The sequence below is a fragment of the Ambystoma mexicanum genome, chromosome 11, assembly GCF_040938575.1.
Source record: "Ambystoma mexicanum isolate Mex_15411 chromosome 11, UKY_AmexF1_1, whole genome shotgun sequence".
NCBI lineage: Eukaryota > Metazoa > Chordata > Amphibia > Caudata > Ambystomatidae > Ambystoma > Ambystoma mexicanum.
Genome location: NC_090934.1, coordinates 1,095,782,136 through 1,095,788,653, shown reverse-complemented (window position 1 = coordinate 1,095,788,653; position 6,518 = coordinate 1,095,782,136). Strand labels below are relative to the sequence as shown.

At 44.9% G+C, this 6,518-nt stretch overlaps 1 long non-coding RNA gene across 1 annotated transcript; it reads left to right on the top strand.

Moving 5' to 3' along the window:
* The first annotated feature begins 741 nt into the window (after positions 1-741).
* Positions 742-1,921, top strand: LOC138504827 (uncharacterized). Its single transcript, XR_011279997.1, has 3 exons — positions 742-868; positions 1,015-1,109; positions 1,352-1,921. It is a non-coding gene; the product is annotated as an uncharacterized lncRNA (long non-coding RNA).
* The last annotated feature ends 4,597 nt before the right edge of the window (positions 1,922-6,518 follow it).

Genomic DNA, 6,518 nt, shown 5'->3' with positions numbered 1-6,518 from the left:
GGAGAATGGTGATTTCCCTTCCCAGTTTGGGCTCGTGCACATGCACTTCCAGCTGGGGCTCATTTTGACTAATTACCTTGTCACCCGCCCTTTTGGCTATTTAAACCCCTGCCGTTAACAACTCTCGTGAGATTCATTGAAATCCCGGGGGCATGGATGTATGCAGTTTCAAGATGCTAACATTGTTTAGGTAAGTCGGGTAGGGATGTGTTGCTTTGTTTGTTTATTTAACTACTGGGAAGTTCGCAGCCATATGCTAAGATCCGAGGTACTACTGCCTTACATGCATCTCGTGTCCATCTGCCTACTTTATATTTGTAAGGCTTGCAGCCACATTCTGAAAGCCGAGGCTTTGCGCCTCTAGCAACGTGCATTTTGAAAAACGGGACATTATTTGGATATTGTTACAAAGCAAATAAATCTGGCTTTTACTATTGGTTGGGAAACTGCTAGTCAGTTGCATGGGTGTTATATGCTGAAAATGCTCTGCAAAACGCTTTAAAACATTTAGGAATCTTTTACCCTTTTTTACATTTATTGACACTTTTATGAGCACGGCAGTAATCACATCTGCTGAGCATTTTGCTCTGTGTCGAAATAATTTGAAAGATTTGGGAACACAATTCGATTACTATCAGGCCGACCATCTCAAAACAATTATGTTGTGTTATGATAACACCTTGCACTGGCGGCATATTGTTTATTTATTTATTTATTTATCTAGTTAGTTTTTGGTGTGCTCATTACGCCACGCCGAACACCATTCCATCCTGATAGGACAACTTTTTGCAGACGCCTTGATGTCATCTGTCGCCTGCAACACAATGTCAAGATTAATGTCTTTTTCGCCTTGTTTATCCTTATTCAGGTGAGCAGAATGTCTTTGCCCTGTGAATACATTGGGAAGGACTGCACCTCGGTGGTCTTTTTCTATTTTTCCGAGAGGTTTCTAATTTATCATTGCCTCTCTGTGATTATAACATGTTCCTATTTGTCGTTTTTTGTTTTCCGCAGTTCTACTTCATAGAGAACTGGTTTTGCTGGCCTACATTTATTTCTCAGGATTTACATTCGGGAAAAGGTGACCAGCATTCAAGGTTGAGATAATGGTAATTTAAGAATTAATTGCTATACCCATTTCTCCCGTTATCAAGTTTGGAGGATTTTTTGCCTTATCATTTTGGAGGGAGGCATTTTCCCGGTTCGTTATTCACAAGATCATTCCTACCAAAATCACATTTTTAGTTTATTATTTAAATATTTAAACTTTAGCGTAATATTTATTGCACTAATTATTTTTGAATTCGTGTGATTGATGTGTGTGTCTTTCTATTTTTGTTTTATGTTTTAGGCAAAATTATGGATTCAGCCTGCACAAATCTTTACAGCTGAACGCATTATCGCCTTACACATGCAGTTTTCCACATTATAAAATCCTGTGGCATACATCTGATGGGAGTGCACCGTCCTGAAGAAGATGGGCATCAATTGTGAATCAGCTTAGATGCCTTGTACCATCGAAACTACTGTCTATTTACATGTCGGACCCAGTGTATTCAATAGGTCATGACAGTATAGTAGTTGACGCACGGCACCCCTTCTTCTTTTTTCTGTTGGTCTTAACTTCAGAAGTAACCAACATTATTTTGTCTAGCAAGCTACGGCGGTTCTTATATTGTTAAATGTGGCCGTAGCCTCTGACCGCCAGCTGGATGATCCCCTTCAACCGACATGACGTTCAGACTGCTTGGCTACATCAAGTTAGCGTTGACTGAATTATCAGTCGTGTTTTTAGAAAAGAACTGTGTTTTTCAATTTTCTAATTAAATGGTATTATTCAGATAATGAGCTCGAAACATGATTCAATATGTATATTTTAAACATATAATGAAATACAAATAAAACATTTATGGTTTCTAAATTTCTTTGCTCTTGGTATGGTTTGATCTGTGGTTCTGAATTTGGGTGCCCCCCTCCTAGTTCCATAGACGGGTTCCTCCATAACTTGTTGTTTTTTTTCCGCTGACACACTTTACGTTTATTAATGTGCATACATGGTCCATGGCACAAAAGTGGGATGGTAAAAAAATCCTTTCATGTCCCACTGTCTTAGTACAATCCCTGAAGCAAGGCTCTGTTCACGGCCACACCATTCCACAAGCAAATGGTGGCATATCTCGCCGATGCTGCTGTAGCAAGTCTAACATGTCCTCCACAATGGTTCTACAAAGGCGAGAACCTTAGAACATTCACATATTGAAAAGTGTGTGGGATGGAACAAGGTACGGTTATAATAACTTACCAAAGTTAGCGCAGGCAAATGAAATGCACGCTGTATACATATGTGTGCACTCGAGATACCATTGCAACAGTGCTCCCATGCATGTTCCAATGTCCTCCTCCACTCCCTGAAGCAATGCTCTGTTTACAGCCACACCATTCCAAAGGCAAATGGTGGCATGCCTTACCACTGCTGCTGTAAGCAATCTAACATGTCCCCCACAATGATTCTACAAACGTGATTTACATATTTAAAAGTCTGTGGGATGTCAGAAGGTATGGTTATAATAACTTATCCAAATGAGCTAAGGCAAAGAGAATGCACTCTTTATACATATGTGTGCAATCCACATACCAATATCACAGTAGTCCCATACAACGGCTGCTTTCCATCGTCGGGATTGTCCCCAAGCCTAGGCTCTTGGGTACATGCGGAGTCCTACAGCCTCCGCCCATGCACCTAAGAGCTTAGTCCTTGGACACACCGACTAGAGGCAATAAAGCCATGCATGGAAACATGTGGCCACGTAGCTTTCCTGACAACAGGTAGGGGCTTTGCAGGCACAACACAACATAGTACACCGACTGGAAATATCCTCATATTGTCTCCAATTCACTCCCCATCCCCAATGGAGGCTGCCTGCACTCACCATAAAAGGATAGTCGCCTGTGCAGCTACCTACCAATGAAGTATATGTGAGTAGCTGCGTAAAAAGGTCCATATTGCAAAACTGTGATGGTAAAAAAAGCCTTCCATGTGGCAATGTCTTACTGCCCTCCCTGAAGCAAGGCTGTGGAGAAGCCCTAGCCTCTTGGGTACATGCAGAGGCCTACGGCCTCCGCCCATGCACCCAGAAGCCGAGGCCTTGCCCACAACCACTACAAGGCAATGGAGGCATGCATGGGAACATGGCGCCCTATACCATACTTTAAAAAAAAAAATCTTTATTGATTGATTTTTAATAACATTACAAAAACAAACAAAACATATAACATAATTGGCTGTTTGGCACTATGCGTGGGTATCACTTCTCATCTTCCATCTCAGAGTGATTAGGCGATCGTGTTGCTTCGGGCTGCCTCTGTCCCTGTGGTAGTTTCAGAGTGTTTCGGTTTATGCCCTCCTGTTCTCGGGGGCTCCTCGAGTGTCTTTACGTCCTTCCTCTACTGTTCCTCTTCCCTTCTAGAATTGTCCTCTTCACTTTCCTCTTTGTTCGAATAAGTTCTGCATCAGGGAGTTCCTTGCTGTTATTTTTTGTCCTGTTTCCCCTTCTCCTTTCTGCGCCACTCTCATCCACACCGTTGTTTCTGCCATTGCCCGCTTCCTGAGGTCTGCCCACCATGAGTCTACTGTCGGGCCCTCCTTTGAGTTCCACGCCAATGCTATCCGCCGTTTAGCTAGTATGCATATTAGATCTTTCATTTTTGCAAGGTGCAACCTATGACTGCCTCCTCTCGGGAAGAGGCCTAGCAGGTACAGTTCCGTGTTCTCCAATTTTATTTGGAGTGCACTTCCGGCCACTCTGTGCCTGATTCTGTCCCAAAAGATCTGTATCACTGGGCAGGTCTAGAACATGTGTATCATGTCTGCTTCCTCGTCAGGGCAGAGGTGGCATGTGCGGGGGTCTCCCGGCTTCATTCTATTCGTCCTTTTGGGCGTGAGGTACGCCCTATGCGTGGTGTATAATTGTGCTTGCCTGAACCTTGCGTTCCTCGATACCTTTTTAGGGTATCTCAGCGCCCTGGTCCATTCCTGGTCACTAAGGGGTCTTCCAAGTTCTTCTTCCCAGAGTCCTCTTATGTGTAGCTCTTGCTGGTTATTGGGTCTGAGCATTTGTTCGTATAGCCTGGAGGTTGTGTGTCCCCCTTCTGATATATCATACAATTTGTCTAGTTCACCTCCTATATCGTCTTGTTCTGGCCATTCCGGCCACCTCTTCTTAATTGTCAGTATTATTGTGTTATATAGGATGAATTGGCCTTCATGTATGTCATATTCATCCACCATGTCTTGGAACTCCACCCATTGCTTGTCCTTCCTTAGATCTCCTATTTGCGCCACCCCTTTGGCTTCCCATTGGGATCTCTGTATTGCCAATGTATTTGTGTCTGTGCCTAGTAATCCCACTAGTGGGATCTGTGTTGAACAGGGATCTTTTGCCCTCTGGAGTGTCCACGCCCTCGCCCACAGGTCCGTTGCGAGCTTGAGCATGTTTGGCAGGGTCCTAAGCAGGGATTTGTCAATCCATGGTAATTCTCGTATGTAATATAGTTTCAGTGCTGGCTGAAAGAGTATTTTGTCTATTGATTCGTCTTCCCCTAGCCATTTCACAACAAATTGCAGTTTCCCTGCTAGGTAGTATTTTTCGAAATCTGGCAATCTGATGCCTCCTTCCTCATACTCCCTCTGCAGGGTTGTCATAGCGATTCTACACCTCCCCCCTCCCCACAGGAATTCCTGTGTTATTGTGTTCAGATTCATGAAGAAGGCTCTGGGTATGGCGTGCAGAATGTTCGTAAAGTAGTATAACAGCCGTGGGAGTACCACCACCTTCAGAATGGCCGCTCTTCCCATCATCCCCAGCGGGAGCATCTCCCAAAAGCTGATGGCCTTTTCAATTTTATCTAGGGCTGCCTGTGTGTTGCGTTCGTGTGACTCTGCGGTGTTGTGATGTATCTCTATTCCCAAATATCAGAAGGTGCGTGGTGCCCATGCTAGACCCATGTCTGGAAGTTTGTCTCGGGGGGACTCGCTTCAAGTCAGCCAGGGGAAATAGGACGGACTTCTCTTTATTGATGGCTATCCCTGAGAATCTGTTGTATGCACCAGCCGCTTCTAGGAGGCAAGGTGGTGCGCGGGTTCTCTATGAAGAGAAGGATGTCATCTGAATACAGCGAGATCTAATGCACCACTCCATCTATATCTATCCCTGTGTCCCCGTATTCTGCCCCGAGAAAGACGGCCCACGGTTCCAGAGCCATTATGTCTAACATTGGTGACAGTAGGCAACCCTGTTTGGTTCCTCTGTATATTCTCCAGGCTTTCGAAATATATCTTCCCGTTTTCACTCTTGCTCTGGGGTCTCTGTATAGCAGCCTGATCCATCTAAGAAACCCTTCCCCTATACCAAAGTGGGCCAAGACACTCAGCAACCACTTCCAGCTCACAGTGTCGAAGGCTTTAATGGTGTCTAATGACACTACTGCATAACTGTGTTGCGCCCTGGGACCTAGCCCGTCTGGTCTGAGTGGATCAATGTGGGTATTACTAATTTCAGACAGTTAGCTAGTACCGCTGTGAGTATTTTAGTGTCTTGGTTGAGGAGAGAGATCGGCCTATAGGAGGCACACTCTACCGGGGACTTCCGTGGTTTGAGGATCGGTACAATTATCATTTCCAACATGCTGTTAGGTAGTTGTGCTTTCCCATATGCCTCCTGGTATGTTTCTAGCAATTTTGGGGCGATAGTGCCCTTATATGTCTTATAAAACTCGCCCGGGAGCCCGTCTGGGCCTGGAGATTTGCCCGAGGGGAGCTCGGAAATCCCTGTCTTGATTTCATCCACCGTAATAGGGGCATCCAATAGTTGGGCCTGTTCTACTGTTAGTTTTGGTAGCCTAATCTCTGCTAGGGCGTCTACGATGTCCTCCGGCTCCACCTCTGGATTAGGGGCATAGAGCCCCTCATAAAAGCCGGCGAATAGATTGTTTATATCGTCCTGATTCCTGACCTCTGTCCCTGTTCCATCTTTTAGTACAACTATGGGGTCTCTCTTGTTTTCCTGTTTAGTAAGCCATGCTAGGAGTCTACTAGGTTTATCCCCTTCTGCATGCAATCTCTGTAAATATTTCCCATAATTCAGCTTTCCTAGTGTTTCCCAGAGTTCTATGCATCTCGTTCTTAACTCCAGTAGTTCCCTGGGTTCCTCGTCCGCCCTCTCTGCTCTATGTTCCTCCGTTTTTATCTCCCTTTCCAGTTTGTCAAGTTCTTCCATAATTGCTCCTTTCAACCCTCCTGTTTTCCCAATTGCCGCCCCTCTTATTACTAACTTGAATGCGTCCCAGAGCGTGGCATTACTTTCTACGCTACCCTTGTTGTGTTCAAAATAGTCTTCTATCACCTCATGCAGGTGTTCTTCAAGTTCGCCCTCCTTTAGAGCTTCAGCTTGGAGGCGCCATGTTGGAATTGGGGTTTTCCTGTGGGTGTGTGTCCATGTTGCTAATATCAGGGCGTGGTC